This window comes from Heterocephalus glaber, unplaced genomic scaffold (assembly GCF_053883595.1).
Source record: "Heterocephalus glaber isolate CG9 unplaced genomic scaffold, H.glaber_assembly_v1.0 deba00001577, whole genome shotgun sequence".
In the NCBI taxonomy this organism is placed as follows: Eukaryota; Metazoa; Chordata; class Mammalia; order Rodentia; family Bathyergidae; genus Heterocephalus; species Heterocephalus glaber.
Window position 1 is genome coordinate 12372070 of NW_028258358.1, and position 19183 is coordinate 12391252.

A 19183-nucleotide genomic window follows, 5' to 3' on the forward strand; every position below is an offset into this window, starting at 1 on the left:
CAGTGAGCCTCCCTTTTTTTATATTCCATCCTGGCTACAAGCCTATTAGTTGATGCCTCCCACATCCACAGTGGTGCTTCTGTCTTCAGTAAGTCCATTCAGTCACACCCAGAGCTATTCTAAACATATTAGTGGACTAATCCAGTACCACAAATCCTTAATTCCAGTATCACACACCCATGATCCAGCCACCTCACACAATCTCCACCTATGAGCACATGAGGATTTGGGGAGACATCTAGATACAAGCCATAACAGGAGAATATTCTGGCTTGCCACTTACCACTTCTCCTGATGTCCTTGGTCACTGGGAATGCTTGATCAACTTAGACTTGAGGTTTCCTATCCCTGCCAATGACCATCTTGGATGGGATCCAAGATAAATCAACATCACATGTCTTTGGTCTGGTCCACAGGATAAATGTAACTTAGAAACTATTAATAACAGCCCAGTTACTTTGTGCCTTTAGCCAGAGGACCCCCAAAAGCAGACTGAGACAAAGCCTTCTGCATTAGCACTTAATTTGAAAATGTGATCCCAAGAAATAAGAATGGCAAATGAGGGAATAAAATACAGATGCTGTGTTAGTTTTCTGGTTTTTTTGTTTGGTTTGGTTGGTTTGGTTTGGTTTGGTTTTTTGAAACAGGGTCTCATTATGTAGTTCATGCTGCCCTTGGACTATTTAGTCCAGGCAATCCTCCTGCCTCATCCTCCTGAGTGCTGGGACTATAGACATGCACCACCATGCCCAGCCAGTTTCCTGTTACTGTTGTATCATATTACCACAAACATGGTAGAAAACCTAAACAATACCAACTTATTCATTGGAGTATTTTGTTTTGTTTTGTTGTGTTTTGTTTATTTGGTTTTTGAGTCAGGGCCTCACTATGTAGTTCAGGTTGGTCTTAAATTCACTATGTAGCCCAGGTTGGCTTTGAACTTGAGACAATCCTCCTGCCTCAGCTTCCTGAGTGCTGAAATTACAGATATGTGCCATCACACATGGCACAAATTTATTATCTCATATTTTTGAAGATCAGAAGTCTGAAATGGATCTTATGGTCTACAATTAAGGTGTTAGCATGGCTTGTTTCTTCTGGAGTCTCTAACAGTATAACCCTTTCCCTTGCCTTTTCCGGATTCTGCATTCAGTATTCCTCAGCTAATGCTACCTTTCTCTTATTACTCAACTTCTTGTTTCTATCACACTTTTCATTACCTCTAACTCTACTGCCTCCTTCATGTGAGAATTCTTATAAGTATATTGGTCCCATTAGGACAGCCCAGGATAATATACCGATCTCAAAATCCTTTAAAAGTCCTTTTATAATGCAAAATAGCACACTTGCAGATATCTGAGATCAGAACATAGCCCTCCTCTGGTATCATTTTCCAGCTCACTGCAGATGCATTGGCTACTGCTATGGGCAATTCATTCCTGCAGATCTGGTAAATAGACTTATGAATCAACCTCAGAAGTATCCACCTAGAGGAAGAAAGAAGGACAAATTCATCTGGCAGCGTCATCCCCTATTTATAAAAGTTGTCCCCAGAGTGTTAACTCCCCCATGAACCCAGAAATCATGTGCTTTAGTGCCATGCAGAGTTCTGTGACGTCCCAAGCCACAGCCTCAGAGGAGCTGCAGAACACGAAGCAAAAGGATCAAGCTAAGATAAAATCAGTTTTTAACCTTCAAAAATTCCTTGAAGCCTCCAACTGGTCACTGTAGCAGTTTCTGGGGTGAAATCCAGAGAATTTCATAATAGGCATCCCATTTACTTTCCTAGACTAATATGAAGCCACAGACAAGGTTAGGCAGTTTATATCTCTAATGGCTGCTTCAAGGAACTGACACCCACAGAAACACACACACACACACACACACACACACACACACACCTCCCAAAGCTTGGACAAAGTGCCAACAAAGGCACTAAAGAGGTTATTCTCCACATAGCTAAACACAGTTATTACTAAGAGATCAAATCCCTCTCAGAGACCCTGGAGAAAGTGGAGTCAGGGAGAGAGCCTTTGACCCCTGATTTGGTATATTTCAATGATACTACAAAGAATGACACAACCAAGAGACAGATAAGGTATTCTAGTCACTTGTGTTATCAAAGACAGCTACCTCTTAAAGAACACACATCTGGAATAAGTGAAAGCTTTAGGGCTGAGCAAGTCACCCCTCAACTGTGTATCAAAAATGAGAAGAAAGTATTTGTACCGAAGAGCAGTGCTGTCTCCCCAATAATCAACAGAAAGTGAACTAAGACAATACTCTTATGCATCAGATAGGCAAGATCAAAAGGAGAAGATAAGTACAATCTTGGCGAGAAAATAAAAGCGTTGCATTCTGACACTTAACTGGTGGGAAAGCATGAACAGATGGAAGCTTTTTGAAAGGCAATTTGGCCTTATCTATCAAAGTGTGAAGGGTGCAGAGTCTTTGACTTAGAATTCTACTTCCAGGAAGAAAAATCATATGGAAATCTGTAAACAAATGACCAAGAGAGTATACTGAATCCTGTTTATTATAACATTGCTTTAAATAGCCAGAAAAATTAAAACTGAACAGGAAAAGATGTTTTAGGAAAAAGAAGAGTTAGCTCTTTATGTACTGACATACAAAGGGTTCATAAGCTATAAAGAGAAATGAGCAAACAGCAAAACAGAGTATGTGTTATGATCCCGTTTATATTTAAAAATAATATTTGCATGTGAGAGCAGGGTATGTGATGTGATGGTCATATCCTACCCTGGATACCACAGCTGATTGGGCTCATAGAAGAGAATCTGCAGCCCAGAGCAGCTCCCTTTCTCTGACTTCCTGCTTTGTTTATCAGATTAATTAAAAAAATGAGCTATCAATGTGATATCAATATGAGCTGTGTTGACAGTGATAAGAAAAAAAGACACTCTCTTGAACAAACACTGTATGCAATCAAATCCTAGGTGTACCCAATGATGTTTAAATATTACTGCCTTTTTTTCAATGTTGTATATTGCACTGAAGGCCTCATGCATGCTAGAAAAGTGTTCTATCCCTGAGCCATCTCACAAGTCCTTTTTATTTTATTTTTGAAAAAGGGTCTTGCTAAGTTGCCTAAGTTTGCCTCAAACTTATGATCTTCTTGCCTCAGTCTCTGAGTAGCTAGGATTATAGGTATGTGCCACTAGGCCCAACAGCATTCTTAATCCTAGAAGAGTTAACTGAAATTCCTATAGAAAGAAAATAAGTTTGCTTTAAAATTCTAAGATCCTTAGCTCCAACTTCTTTTTATAGTAAAATAATTCATGATGTAATTTTTAAGAGCAAGACAAGATTCCTAAAGAATATATTATTGAGATATGCAATATATATATTCATAAAAACCTAAAATGCCTGAAGATTTCAGCCTTCATTACAGATAAAATTTGGGTGTTCCTTTTCTATAAAACCCACTAACATGAAACAAGAGGAACAAAATTTACATCCAAATCCCCAAGGACTAGTAAGATGTTAAGAGGACACATAGTGGAAAATAGATATAAACACACTAATGAAAAAGTGATAAGGAACTGAGAAAGCTGAACACCAATTATGTGAATAAGGAGGCAAATATGAAGCAAGTTATTTCTTTCCATCAAACTCAGAAAGATTCAGGTGCTGGAGGCACCAGCTACTCACAAGTTGGGCAAGGGCCTGCAATGGGAGTATCTGAGAGTCTGTAAGAGGGAGGTAGATTTCTAAATTCCTTTCCCTACCTGGCTTATTCAGGCAACTACCCTTCCCCGGTCTCAAGGAGACTAGATATTTATCATATGAAGAAACTCAGTCAAAGGACCCAAGATCATCCCTTCTCAATAATGTCAGGAGAAAATGTAGCCCTGATGCTTTATGGCATTCACAGCACATAGTACACGGACCTGAAAATAGTAATAATTATGCACCACTCTTTGGAGAATTGAGAAAACAGTCAAATAATTTTCTACAAGGATTAATAGTCTCAGAAAACGTAGGTTGAAAAAGGTTGTTCAGACATGGCAACACAGGCCCAGTGAGGGCCAGTTTGTTGGAAGAAGAGATGAAAAAGTGACGGGGGTGGGGGCAGATGCTGGAGAAAAGATGGGAAGAGACAAGACTGAAAAGACTGAAAGTCTCCACCTAAGCAGCAACTCCCTGTCTCTTGTGTAGCTTTGCCCCCAGAATGACATCAGACATGTACACAATCTTCCTTTCTACCCAGTGCCTATGTTTGATTCTTTCATGAACAAACTGAAGAGCCCCAGAGAAAAGAGCAATCAGTATATGAAAATTTCTGGAAGAACCCAGCAAAACAACTGAACCTCACCTAATTTCTGCATGTGGTCTATAAGACCTTTCCCCCATCCGTGGTCAAAAGGCTCCCAATCATCTTTAGAGTACCTTACTTTTAATTAAGCATGGCCAAAATACAATGAACAGTGTCTTAGTCACTTTCTCTGTCACTGAGAGACAATACCCACAGTGTAAAGGAGAAGAGGGTTATTTTGGTTCACAGTTTATAGAGGTTTCAGTCCACAGTCTGCTGTCTCCAAACCAGGACAGCATGGCAGAGGGACATGGCAGAGGAAAAGGTGCTTATGTTGTGCTGGGCAGGAAGTAGAGGAGGAAGAAATGAGGGAAGGAGATAATACACCCTTCCATTACACCTCCAGTGGCCTGTCTCCTCCAACCAGGACCCCTTCCTAACATCACATTTAGCTATAATTCCTTCACAATCCAATCACCTTTCAAAAGCCCTGCCTACAAGCACAGGAGGCTTGGGGCAGGGGGACATCTAGCTATAAACCAAAATAAACAGTTAAGAAAAGACTCTAACTTAAAAATCAGAAAGCAAGACACACAGCCAGGTGAAGTTGCCTCTGAGAACTGGTGCTCAGAAGTAGGGAGGAGTGGAGCAAAAGAAGCTGTTTTTCTGTTACAAGTCTTCTTAAATTATTTGACCTTTGAATCTGTGTACACATTCATTTATAATTGTAGTATGTCTATTTTAAGAAAGAATGTTTTGAGAACAGTCATTCAGGTACACAGAAGAATTCCTCTGGGAAAGAGGGGGGGGGGGTTGGTATATTTTATACATTTCTATTATGTTTTGTAATGATTAAGTGTCTTTTGAATTTTTTATACAAGATGAAAATATGAAAAAAGAAAAAAATGGAATAATAAATCCAGGAAGAATAGTTAGGCCTGCTTAAGCACACAGAATGACAGGGCTTAGGGAGAACCCTAACTCTCTAATCTCTTTCAGTAGCTGAACGGCACACTTACACCCTGAAGGCTTAAGCAGCAGCCATTGGTGAAGATTTAACCCTGGAAGAACCACAGACACAAGGAGCTTCCAAAAGCCATTGTCAGCACTCTTGTAGTGGCCACTCAGAGGCAAAGTGCTAAGGATTTGGGCAGAGGAATCCTAATGAATCCCAGAAAAAAAGGCTCTGGATTTACCCACATCTGCTGGAGAAAGTAGGTAAGTGCAGAGAGCTGCAGCCCAAAGGAGAACCATTCTCATGTTCACCTAGTTAAAGAGAATCTGGAAAGGATTGAAAACCGTGAAAAGACCTCAGAGGTGCTCCATACCTTGTCCCATGGTTAATGCTGGCTTGGGATATCACAACCTTTTTCCTTTGGAGATAAGGTAGATCTCAGAAAACATGTGACACTGAAGTACAACAGAACCTTTCCAATTTAGTGATGTCCTCTGTGTTTAAACCTCTCAAGAATCATGAGTCAGGCCACCTCTCACTTTAAGAATTAAAAGGACTGGGAATGTATTCATTGCAGACTAGGATACAAGACATGCAAAAGAAAAAAAGTACAAAGGGCAGCCAGACTAACAGTCTGTAAAGTGTTCGTCTTATGTCATGGGCAAAATCTCACAGCACTGTGTGTGGTTGTTCTTTCTGATCATACGTTAGGGTCATATTATGAATCATGTTGAAGTCTTGGATGAAGTAATCAAATGAACTGGCAGTTTACTTGCCTAAGTTTTGGTTCTGATGTATGACATTTCCATCAAATTCTTTGTTTTAAAATGGGAAGATTAAAACGTTGTGATGTGTAAAATAGACAAGAGGAAAAGAACATAGCTCTCCTGTTTAAAGTCTGACCCATGGTAATTTTGAATTTATGTAAATCAGATAACTTCTTACTCTAAACAGACTGACCTGCATCAGGAACCGAGGGCTTTTCTGGTCTGCGTTATGAGCTGTCCATTTACCTCTGTGCTTATCAAAGTGGGGCTAAAACATTGAAGTCTGGAGTAGAGTGGGCAGTAATACTAGATGGCATCAAGCTTTGCAGTTGCTACTGGTCAGAGCTCAGAAACACACAGCAGCTCCTTCTCTTGCTTTACCATCTACAAGATTTGGAAACATCCCTCCAAGGGAATTAGAAGCAAGGTATTTTCTGATAGAAGAACGAAGAAAAGTTTCGAATTAATGTAACGTGCATCTCTGCAATCCTAGAGAAACCAGCACTGTCCTTGGAAAAAGTAGGGAGAATCCAGGAGAGTGCAAAGGACGGAAGATAAACATAAGGCCACTTAAAGGAGAAGACCAGAGCATTCTCCAGAGAAACCAGAACTTAGCTTCAAAATCAAAAGGGCAATGTTGATTAATGAGCACTATATTTTCAGTATAATTGCCCCCTTGAAACTGTTTTCATTGCCAAAGCAGCACCCCACAGTTTTGAGAATACTTTTTAAAAATGACATTGTATACCCTGGGAAAAAGGGGTTTTTTTCTTTTAGCTCTAAGATGGCTGAAGACATCAAATTTAAATTCCAGACTTGTACCCACCATAGTCAGCAGAAAACCCTGCCAATACAGACAGCTTATTTGGAAAATATCCACAGAAGCGAAATCTTGGAGCAAATAATTGTAGACTTCTTGTCCTAGGAATTACAGACAAAAACACCTGGAGACATATTCGGTGACCCCCACTGCATTCAATGCCCAAAAGAGTCACTCCAAGGGCTACAAAAACATCCAGGACTACCATGTGTTATAGGAGAAATAATTTTCCACATTTAGGATGCTATTCAAATTCACTCAGATAAAGTAAGATGGCTCTTGTGAGAAATATTCTTTAAAGCTGGTTGCAAAAATATAACACAAGTCCTGAAATGCACAGTCTGAAAACTTGAAGAAATGAAACTGAATCTGAGCCACCAGATGACCAGTATCACAATCTACCCTGACCCAGCAGTATCAGTTATATGTTCCTAAAACACTGCCACATAAATACAATTACAGATCCTCAGCAGGTTACAATAACAAACATTTATTTTGTCCACAAGTCAACAATCTACCTTGGTGCCCTGCTGCTCAGCCACAGACTCACCTCACCTTGGCTGGTCTCACTCATGAGTCTACATCAGCTGGGAGTTCAGGAGGGCACTGGCTCATGTCCTTTGGCTTCAAGGTTCAGTTGGGATGTTTGCTGCCTGCTTCCTGCAGCCCTTAATCCAGCAGACCATTCTAGCCTTGTCTTTGTGTCAGAGACTAGGATCAAATAGAATCAACAGGAACTCTCAGGACCCAAGCTCAAAATGGGCATTTCTTCCTACTTGCTGTATTTTATTAGCTAAAGTAAATTCCAGGTCAGTGCAGATTTCAGGGTAAGGAAGTAAACTCCACCTCTTCATAGGAAATACTAAAATTTCACATTGCATGGAGCATATGTACAAGAAAGGATGAAAAATCCAGACCATTAGTCCAGTCAGTCTACCAAACTAGTTTATTGGCATCATAGAATTAGTTCTGAGAGTAACTAAAAAGGACTTTGGTTACAGGCAATGTAGTATCAGCTTCTTGAATTTTGAAGGCTGGAAAATGTGGTCAACTCATCTGAATTTTGTTACCAGAGTTCCAGACATATGGAAGTGAACTGGTTTGAGTCTTAGAACACTACAAGGAAAAATCTGCTCAGCTTGTTTGCTACCATTTTTAAAACAATCACTGTTGACCTGCTCCACCGAAGAAAGGCAGTGCGAACTGCCCAGGATCCCATCTGTCTTCACACTAATCCATATTTTAATGTCTATTAATTCCAACATCCCACTTCTGGGTACTGATCTGGATTATTTTGGGTGTAAGTAAGAGAAATCCAGGTCAACCTAAGTCCAAGAAGTTTCAGGCCTTAGGCTTGGTCTCAGGCTTGGCTGCATCCAGGGGTATAAATTACATTATGAGGACTTTCTCCATATCTTGGCTGTTGATACCAGTGATCATTAGTTTTAGACAAACTATAGTTTAATAACTATTTCTGAGGTAAGGAAAGAAAAACTCTTTTTTTTCCCAGAGATCTTATATCTGTTATATTGCAGAGAGCTTGATGGAGAAGCCAATCAGTTTGATTGGTTGAATTTGGCGGCCAGTTAATATCCTTGACCAATTACAGTGGCCAGAAGGATAGATTGCTCTATTATTCAGGTCTGAGACTTATGTCATGTGTTTACCTCTGGGGCACAAAGGAGGAAGAGGTGGAAGAAAGATGCCTTTCTTAACCACAGTGGAAGATGATTGGATCATAGGAGTGCTATATTCATCAGTAAATTGAGCCACTGATAAATTAGCTGGATGTGCTGTTAGGAGGTGGGTCCTGGTTGGAAGTGGATTATTGGGGGCATATCTTGAAAGGTATGGTCTTGTCCTGGTTCCTCCCTTCTTCTTCTTGCTCTCTGCTTCCTGGCGGCCATGGGATGAGCAGCTTTTCCCTGCCATGTCCTTCCACCATGCTGTTTCTGCCTTGAAACCAGCCAACCATGGACTGAACTCACTGGAAACTGTGAGCCAAATAAACCTCTCTTCTTTTAAATTGTAGATGCCAGGTATTTTTGCCTCAGTGGCAGAAAATGACTAATATACCCCTCAAGCCTTAAAAATAATCTTATGATTGATTATTCAACTCTAATGCAATTCCTAGACCTCCAAACCTGCAGCAAAAGGTAATGAGGCACAGTGCCCAGCAGTTCTTCCTGAACTTGGGTAAGTTTAGGGGAATGATTACAGTAGCCACATTTTAGCTTGTCTCTGGCCCAAGCCCCAAATGCAACACTGTCAAAATTGAATCAGTATGAACTGCCATTTCATACTCATCTGGGTTGTTTGTTGAATTTATAATTGATGCAGAACCAAGGAAAGAAGAAGGATCAGAATTTCAACTCTATCTCGTATTCCAACTCCAAGGAATTGATTTTTTATCCTGAAAGTCTTAGAGCATGGTATGGGTTGTTACCACTTTCGAGCAGGTCTAAAGCAGGAAACACTTGTATGTTTTGTAAAGGTAACTGGCAGCAAGATGGAACATCATTTAGTAAGTGAGAGCAATGGCGAAACTAATAAAGGCTGGAGCTACTGGCATTGCAAGAAGTATGGAGAAGCACTGAGGAAAACAAGAGATCATGCAGAAGATGGAAGAGCTCATAAAATAGAAAATATAGAAGAAGAAGCACATCTTGTGAGATAACATAAAGATTAAACTTTGTAGACTATATGTGGATGCAATCTCCTATTTTCTTTCTGTTAGAGGGAAGCAAGAAGCAGACAGCTGGAATTTTGTCTGAACAGAAGGAAAGATTTTTAAATCTTTGTTTATTTTTCACTAGAAAAGGTTTTGTCCTGAAAACTGTCAAGATGTATGGATGCTCTTAAGGGATTTTGGCAAGATATACACAAAAGAATGCCTTGGTTAGCTACTCATTTATAGCCTCCTGGGATCTTAAATGATAGGAGCCTTTAGATCCACTTCAAAAGGTTGGAAAATGTGACTAATTAATTCTTTCTAAATTCCCTTTAACCTGGATGGGAGCATAGCAAAAGTGATGCTAAAAGACTTCTAAACTATAGAAGCATGCAAACCAGAACAACTTAAACATATTTTGCATATATAAAAGAAGAGATGCCTAAGAGAGCTTATTCCTTCAATATCCTTTCTCATTGGGCTTCTATTAAATGCTGGATTACTGTAAGTGCTGTACTTTTTCTCCTTTGCTATGGCTTCATGTTAGTCACTACACAGTGTTAAATAAATGTCCTTTGGACTCTCTGGAAGATGTAGGTTCAGTTTGTCAATTATAGTCCACTCATCATATAGGGTGTATGAGGGGAATGATAAAATTTTGCAGGCTAAGTGCCTAGCTTGCTTCCTGGCATACAATAAGCACTCACATATGGTAACTATCCCCAACTACATCTAGCATTGAAAATGCTAACTTGAGCTACAAAACAGTTTGCAAAAAGATACTTTTCTTATTATAAAAGTATATAAAAATATCGGGCAATCTACCTCTATTTTCACTCCAGTCTGTACTTCTTCCTTTGAAGCTTTTCCTGAGCTAAACTGATCAAAAGAATGTGGAAACTTAGAAGCTGACATTTCAAAACACAAAAACAAAAAACTTAACGGTAATCAAACACCTCCCAAGCATTCCTTAGCTAGGTCCAAGATTGTTGCTCACTGTTAGCACACTTATACTTCCAATCCTTTACAAAAAGCAAAACATATTTCTCATAATCAGTGAGAAGTCTTAAAGTTCTTTCCCAGAACTAGCTTGAACTTCTTTCCACAACTTGGCCAGCTGTACTTGAATTCAGGGTTTCCACCCTAGAAAGAATGTGGTTGTGTCCAAGTGGAATGAGTCAGTGAATTCTAAGCAGAAAAGTTTTCATCTCTTTAAGAGGAGCAGTGGAGAGTTTTATTTTTATGGTGAAACAGTGCTTGACTCAGTCCAGGATGAGAGAGCTGCCTCATCTCATTTCCTCTTTTCCATGCCTTGTGACAATGAAAGGGAGGGAAGAATTGACAAGAGAGAGACTATTTGAACCCTGGCAATAGGCCACTTGGCTGTGTAAGTTTACCAAGTAATCTTAGCCAAGAAAAAATAAATAAAGGTCCCTGGGTAACTTTATGGAACATTAAACCCCTCTGGGATGCTCATTAAATGCTCATTCATTGTCTGTACAGAGTCGTAAGCTTCATCAAGTTATGCCGTTCTATTTGAGGCTGAAAGCTTTAGAGACTACATCCCACCTCTATCTTTTTTGGCCTCTATCTATAAAGTTATGCTATTGTCTTTTAGAGTCCCAATAGACTATCACCTCTCCAACGTTAACCATGTGAAGATGAATCTTTATTGAATAGTTTGTTGAGCAAGTGATATTCTTAGATGGACTTATGAACATGTAAATCACCCAGGATCTTTTCTTGTTTAATGTCATTATTGAGGATGAGGTAGTTTAATCTTGTCAATGTTTTTCTGCATATTACATTATTTAATCATCACATTCTACCTGAGAAAGGTAAAATACATGGTATTAGCTCCATTTGGTAGAATCTTGTAGTAATTATTCAGCTACAGATTTGAGAAATACAAAGCTGAGCAACACATAGTTTCTGCTTTCTGGTGGTTTTTAATCAAAAAGGAAAGACAAAACAAAAGTACATAAAACAATAACACAAATAGGTCTAAGAAATGATTTTGGTTGTTATCCATATTAACAGAAAAGCATTGAAAGATTGTGTACAAGAAAGTGACATGATTGTAACTGCATTTTAGAAAGCTCACTAAACTAGTAGGATGGCAGCAGACTGAAGGAAAACAAATAAAGCAAAAAAGCAAGAGAAGATATATTAGTCAAGTATTCAAATAAGGCAAGGAGCTGAGCAGAAAGAAGAAAGAAAGAAAGAAAGAAAGAAAGAAAGGGAGAGAGAGAGAAAGAAAGAAAGAAAGAAAGAAAGAAAGAAAGAAAGAAAGAAAGAAAGAAAGAAAGAAATCTGTGATTGCTAAATGTAGGCAATGGCAATGGTCTTGTAAGATAGAGGTAGAAATCTAGTGAAAATAAAAATAAATTAAAGAGAGAGAAAGAAAGGAAGGAAGCTATGAGATTTATTTTAAGGAATTTGCTCATATGATTACAGAGCCTAATAAGGCTATGCTCTGCCATCTGAGAACTGGAGAAATTACAGTCTAGGGGTAAGACAAGATCAATATTTCAGATCAAGAAGTCAGGCAGAGACAAAGAATTCAACTTTCTGCAATTCTGTTCTACTCAAACCTCAGTGGGTTCAATGATTTCCACCCACACTGGGCAGGTCCATCCTTTTTACTAAGTCTATGCTAATTCTAGAATCATCATCACAGAAACAATGTTTGACCACTATCTGGGCCTCCCACAGCCCAGTGAGGTTGGCACATAAAATTAACCATCACAGAGCTACTGTAATACTTTGGCAAGATATGAAAGTGGTCTAACCTAAGGAAGGAAATGCAGAGAATGCATAAAAACGTTTTAACCAGAAAAAAAGAATAGAACTGGGTGACAAATGACTGACTGATGAGGAACATTAAGTGAATGTGATAGGGAAAACAAAACTTTTGCCATTGGCAGCTGGATGTAAAGGGAGTCGGAGAGCAATGCAGAGATAGAGACTGGCATTTGGGCTGGGCCCTGGCAGAAGAGCATGGGAAGCTCTCAGTGCACAAGGACACCACTGTGACAGAGGGTAGGGTCCATCCAGTGCATCATGGCAGGTGGATCTGAGAAAGTAGGCTGAACACCTGTGATGGTTAACTCTGTGTGTCAACTTTTCTGGACTAAGGAATGCCTAGAGAACTGATGAAGCATTGTTTCTGTGTATGTATCAGTCTGAGCAGCACTGTCCAACTGGCTGGGAGCTCAGATGGACTAAAAAGGAGGAGGAGGGGCCAAATTTGTGCTCTTGCTCTCCTAGCCTGAGTACTTCTTCAACCCTCAGATGTCAGAATTCCAAGTTTTATAGGTGTGGGACTCCAGGATTTTCACCAGCATCCCCTGAGCCTCTTATGCCTTTAACCTTGGACTGAGTTATACCTTCAGCTTCTTTGGTTCTGAGGCTTTCAGACCTGAACTGAGCCACACTACCAAAGCTTTCCCATGAAGACTGTTATAGGACTTCTCAGACTTTACAATGGTGTGTGTCAGTTCCCCTAATAAATCCCTTTCATATAAACTTTGACTGTCTGTCTGTCTCATTGATTCCATCTCTCTGGAATACCATGAATGCCATGAACAGAGTTTCATGAGCAATTCAGTGAGCAAAAGGGAGACTTTTAAGTAGTTGGACAATGCGATTGAAGCAGGTCTCTTAGAAAATTAACTCGATTAATGGAAAGACCTACATTTCAAAAAATTAACTGTTAAGATATGTAGTTAGTGTTGGAGAAGGGACTAAAATACAAGTCTGCAAACTCTTGGTCAATTTCATGAAATGAGGAAAGACTTCCCTGCTTCTTAGAATTCAAAATATACACTCTTTTCTTCAAGAAGTTTCTCTCCTCTACTGAAATCCACACCCTTCAAGTTCAACTGGGCAGATATTTAGCATATTAAGAGAATAGATGGATGCTTCTCTTTTTTTTTTTACTAACACCTGAAGAGCCAAATCCTATATTGTTTCAATTATAACACTCAAAAAATATCTGTGATTGCTAAATGTAGACAAAGGCACTGGTCTTGTAAGATAGAGGTAGAAATCTAGTAAAAATAAAAATAAATTTAACTTCTAAAATTAAAAAGATTAAATACCTTAGAAATAGTAAATTGGCTTGAAAATACAAATTAGTATTAGTAGGACAATAACAATAAGAGTTACATTTTACCAAACTTTTATTTTTGACAAAGGTTATTTCATGCACTGCTTCATTTTGTCTTCACAAATAATTGCTTGATAAATGAGCAAATAGAAAGATTCAGTAATTTATTTGATGCCCCACAGTATATGATGCAGTCAGGATTTAATCCCAGATCTAAGTCCAGAGCATCAACTCTTACATTGTCTACTAGTCTACTATTCTGCTCTTCAGAACAGATTTTCTAGAGAAGTTTCTTTTTGTTTTTTTGTATTTTTTTTATACCGGGGATCGAACTCCGGTCCTTGTGCTTGCGCAGCAGGTGGCGAAACCACTGAGCTAAATCCCCGATCCTTTAGAGAAGAATTTCAAAAGACTGTTAGAAAGAGAGCCACAGAGTTTACTACTTTATAAAGGCAATAAACAACGATTTTCTTGTGTCTGTACAAGCCATTATAGTAGTTGTCTTTTACTCAGAGTCACAAAGAAAACCTACTATCTCCAACTGCAACTACCAATTACAATTGAATTATTTGAGAGGAACAACAAGTTCCTATTACACTGGAAATATAGATTGGGAAATGGGACAGAATGATAGGAGAGTGACTGCCATTAACCTTATTATTTTAAATAAGTACTTTGATGAGCAAAACAAAATCAGAAAGTCAAAATAAACCAAACTCTAATCAGTGTGTGTGCCTTATGCATTGTGCGCTGTGTGGGTGTATGCACAGAATAGGAGGGGAAGCACTGGAAACCAAAGGAGCAAATTCAACACGAAGCAGTTGCTATTGGGATACAAAATGCTATGTGTTGGCTCTTCCTTTCTATTAAAATACCTGAGAATTTTTTTTATCAATGTCATTATTTGCTAAAGCAAATTTAATAGAGAAATTCCCATAGAAGCAAAATGATGGAGTTTTTAAAACAAATATTTTAATATAACTACATTAAAATCTCTCTTTAGGGCCAGGGATTTAGCTCAGTGGTGCTGCCCCCTGCCTCTCAAGTGCAAGGTCTGGAGTTCAATCTCCAGTGCCCCCCCCCAAAAAATAACAACTCTCTTTGCAATGTTTATTTATGACCAGACAATGAATTATAAATCTGCTCTTTTTATAATCCATCTCAAGAATGATGAAGGTTGAGCTTCATAAGAAAGAACTGTAGGAGAAAAACTCCTAGGCTCGGTGTTCCTTGAGAAGGAAAAGAGGAACCATTTTTTAAAATACAGTAATTAAAGCAATATATGGAGAAAGGAAAAAGGAAAAGTGACAGAAGACAAGAAAAAGTTTACTAAAGCAGGCAAAAATTAATTTTTTCTAGTACTAATTCTTTAATTTTTGCCACATTGTTGACAAAAGGCCTGTCAGTCAATTGTTAACAATTATTTAGGACAAAAAAAAACCCAAAAAAGATGAATAGAACTAAAATTACCAACTTTCAGAAAGACATTTTTCCTGAATATTTTGTGATTTGAAGTTATATTGATTAATTGCATCTTTCTTCTGATTAAAAATGTAAGTTAAATTATTTGTAACCTATTTTACTAAAACAAAAATTATTTCAATTATTAAGCACCTAGCCGATCCAAACAGGAGACTGAGAAAGATACAGTCCACCATCACTCTGGCTCCAAGGAGACCATATTTAGCTGGACACAAACTATGAAGTGACTGGGTGTTTTGGTGAATCACCCCAGCTAATCTATGTCTGGAAATGGCAATGCAAAAAGTCACATAAGAGTAACTCATATGCTTTATCAATAGTTGAATCCTTAGCCCTGGCCTTGGGAAAGCCCTCTGTAACCTTACTTCTTTATAAGAGAGAAGATGAAAAGCTAATTGAAGTTCCCTGACTTCTTTATCAGTCCCCTAAAGATTTCAGCTTAGAGGATACAGAAAAAGCAAATGTTTGTACTCTGTGGAAGTCACAGCCTTGACAGCAACAGTGTCTCCTTCTGAATCACCCCATCTACTTTCTCACTCTGCCACCATTACAGTTCGGACACTTATACCCACAATTAATACATAACCACTGTGTACCTACGATGTGCCTAAGAATGTACTGTCATTGAATATAGCATGAAAGCATATTTCCTCAGCTTGTCTCCCTAAAAATCACACACAAAAATAAATCTGAAACTTCAGTGGAAAATCTCCCACTTCAGGGAAACATGGAAATTGTCACAACCACAAAACCAATACCAAGAAGCTAACCCACCAGGTACTACACAGTCTTCATTGTGCCAGGTAGCCAGTCTCAGAGCATAGCCCTGCTCCTCAGAAGACGCCCCCTGCGGTAAGGCAGAGGTGAAGCCAATAATCTCTGAACTGAAACCTTGAGTTGTTAACATGAGGGAGAGGCAGGAAATGTTCCTGAACATTCACACCATCACATCACAAGACTGGAGAGCAGAAAGAGCTACAGGAACAAGCATGACATCTTGTCTTTCCTGTGGGATGATCCAGCCTCTTATCTAATGGAAACAGCCAGAAGTGAGGAAAGGGGAGGAAATAGTTATGGGCAGAGATCAGTGAACAGGACTATTGTGACCTTGGAATATTGAAAAACAAAGGGAAATTGTGCTGTTGGTGAAAGAAGTGTAACTTTAGGGAGAGAGAAAGATCTCAAGACAAGAAACCTTAAGGTCACAAATGCATCGCCCCATCACCTCACCACACACACACACACACACACACACACACACACCTGTTTGTCAACTAACAGTTGGTCCCATCAAAAATGAGGAATCAATACAAGAAAGGAAAAAGATGAAGAGATAATGTGACAAGGAAAAATAACTCCAACCCATTAGATGTCACATATGCCGAGTTCGTGTCTTCCAAATATTGAAAAATGAATTTTCAAGGACAAAGAAGGTTAAGAGTAGGAAAGGTTTATTGATAGAAAGCTCCTAAGAGACACAAGGGATCCTTAAAGTGGGTTGCTGCAGAGGCTTTTTCTCCAAGAATATTTTATACAGCAAAATTACAACATGGGTAAAACCATAATCAACCAATAAGATTACAAGTACAGTCACTTAGCTAATATCAATCCAATAGGGAAGTGAGGCACATAACAAGAGTATATGGCTAGCATCATTATTTTAGCTTATCTATAATGTCTATCATAAAAAGAACAAAGCCATAACTGGAAAGGGTTTGGAGTATGGGCCCAGATGTTCTGGTTACCCACCCTACACATCTGATGCCTTATCTGGGTTTATTGGACCAGATGGTGCTAACTACAGTGTAATCTCAAAGTCCTGTTTATCTCTAGGGAGGCTTGCAGACCTAGCTATTGCATCTCCATCTCCAAGGGTCTGACCTTTTTCAGATGCACCTCCAGCAACAATATAATGTGTCTTCATCTTCTGCACTAACTCCCTTCAGGGCTGACTGACTGCCTATTAATTTCTATCTAACTTAGCTATCTATAATATACGAGGCAAAAAGATCTCCTTGATCTCATAGAAAAGATCCATAAAATTATTTAGAATTTCCCCCAACCTTCCTCCTACCAAAGAATAGTTCATAAAAAAGCTTGTTAGACTTCAGAAGAATATTATATGCAAGTAGGCAAAGGTAAGGAAACAGACAAGAAAAAAAAAGCCCTCCAGAGATGAAAACTACTCTAGAAGAAATGTGAAGAAAGGAACACACACAATGGAAAAACCCTATGAGCCAAAATAAATAAGTCTGAGAAAATTAAATGGAAATTAATAATATATAAATTAAAAAGAAAAAGTAATAAATACAAAAGATAGACAACAGAAGTTTAGCTTATATGCATTTGGTGGGGGCCAGTAGGAATTGAACACAGGGCCTTTGCACTGAGCTATATCCACAGCCCTTTTTAAAAATTTTGAAACAGGATCTAGCAAAGTCACTAAGTTACCCAGATTGGCCTGCATCTTACCTCAACCTCAACCTCCAAAAGTGCTGTGATTTCAGGCCTGTGTCACAATTGTTCTTGAAGAAAGAACAGGAGAAAGAGTATGTAAAGATATCATCCCTAAATGCTTCTCCACCTCTGAGGTGGGCATAGTAGGATACAGAGCAGGCCAGGACGGAGTGAGTTACAAGAATAATTCCTAGATCAGATAAAGATGAGGTATGGTATACAGAAGGATCTGCATATTTATCACACAAACTATACAGTGATCTCTTTGTTAAGAAGACAACTTTTTAAAGTCATGGAATAAAGAATGAATGTTAAATTCTTTATAGCAGAAAAACCATAATATCGATATAGAGCCTTCATAATGGGAATGGGATAAAACTCATGGTCAGATAAAGGATCAAAGATAAGATATGGTGGAGAGATAGAGTTGGATATTTGGTACATGCATTTTAGCTAGACTTCCTGGCAAAAGAATCATAACTCACTCCTGAAAGTTTCTAGAAAAGATTGGGTTCTTTTGAGGGTTTCTTGTTTTTGTTTTTGTTTTGATTTTTTGAGACAAGGTCTTGCTGTGTAGTTCAAGCTTGCTCCTTGAATTCATTATGTAGCCAGGCTAGCCTCAAATTCATGGCAATCCTCCTGCCTCAGCTTCCTGAGTCCTGGGATTACAGGCTAGGCAAGGTTTTAATTGTCTGTATGCATTATTTAGCAAAGGTTGCCATACAAAAAGTTCCACATACGGAGGAGGCTTAGGCAACAGAAATTTATTCTCTCACAGTAGCAGAGGCTGTAAGTCCAAGAGCAAGCTGTCACCAGGGTTGGTGCCTTCTGATAGCTGCAAAGGAAACATCTGTCCTAGCCAGACCTTGCTCCTGAGTTTACATATGGCCACCTTCTCCTCATGCATATTATCTTCCTCCTATACATTTATGTGTCCAAATTTCCCCTTCCATAGGGATATCAGTCAGATTGTATTACTATCCATCCTAATAACTAGCTGTTAACTTATCCCTTTACCTCAGCCCCATTCTGAGGTCCTGGTACTTGGACTTCAAGATATGAACTTCAGGTACACAATTCAGTGTGTAATGGCTTGTACCATATGCCAATGGCAAAGTCTATTTAACCAAATGTGGGTCTCGGACCAACGTCTTAAGGCAAGCATAAGGCCAACTCCTTCAAACCTCACAGACTAGGACTTTTGAAGGAAGATTCGCTAAAGAGATGATAGGGAGACAAATAACAACCTTTGTTGGTGTTGTAAATCTAGTTAACTACTTGTTACTATTATAAAAGAATTGCTTCTCCAAATATCAACATCCCTAGAACAAATAAAAAATACTTTTCAGATTTTTCAAATTTAAGCAGTACAGCAACTGAAATTGAAAGCTTGTTTGCTTCCAGACAGTTAGCTGCTAACAATTACCTTATCCTGAACAGCTATTGTGTACAATGTAGTACCCTATTAATTTTACTTGTTCCATTTCAAGTAATATTCACTGAAACCCACGAAGATACAATGTTGTTTCCTATACTTGAAAAAGAGAAAATTGAAGCTCTAAGAGATTATTTAATTTGACAAAGCTCACACAGTGAACAAAGGGCAGCACTGAAATTTGACTTCAGTTCACTTAAATTCTTAAT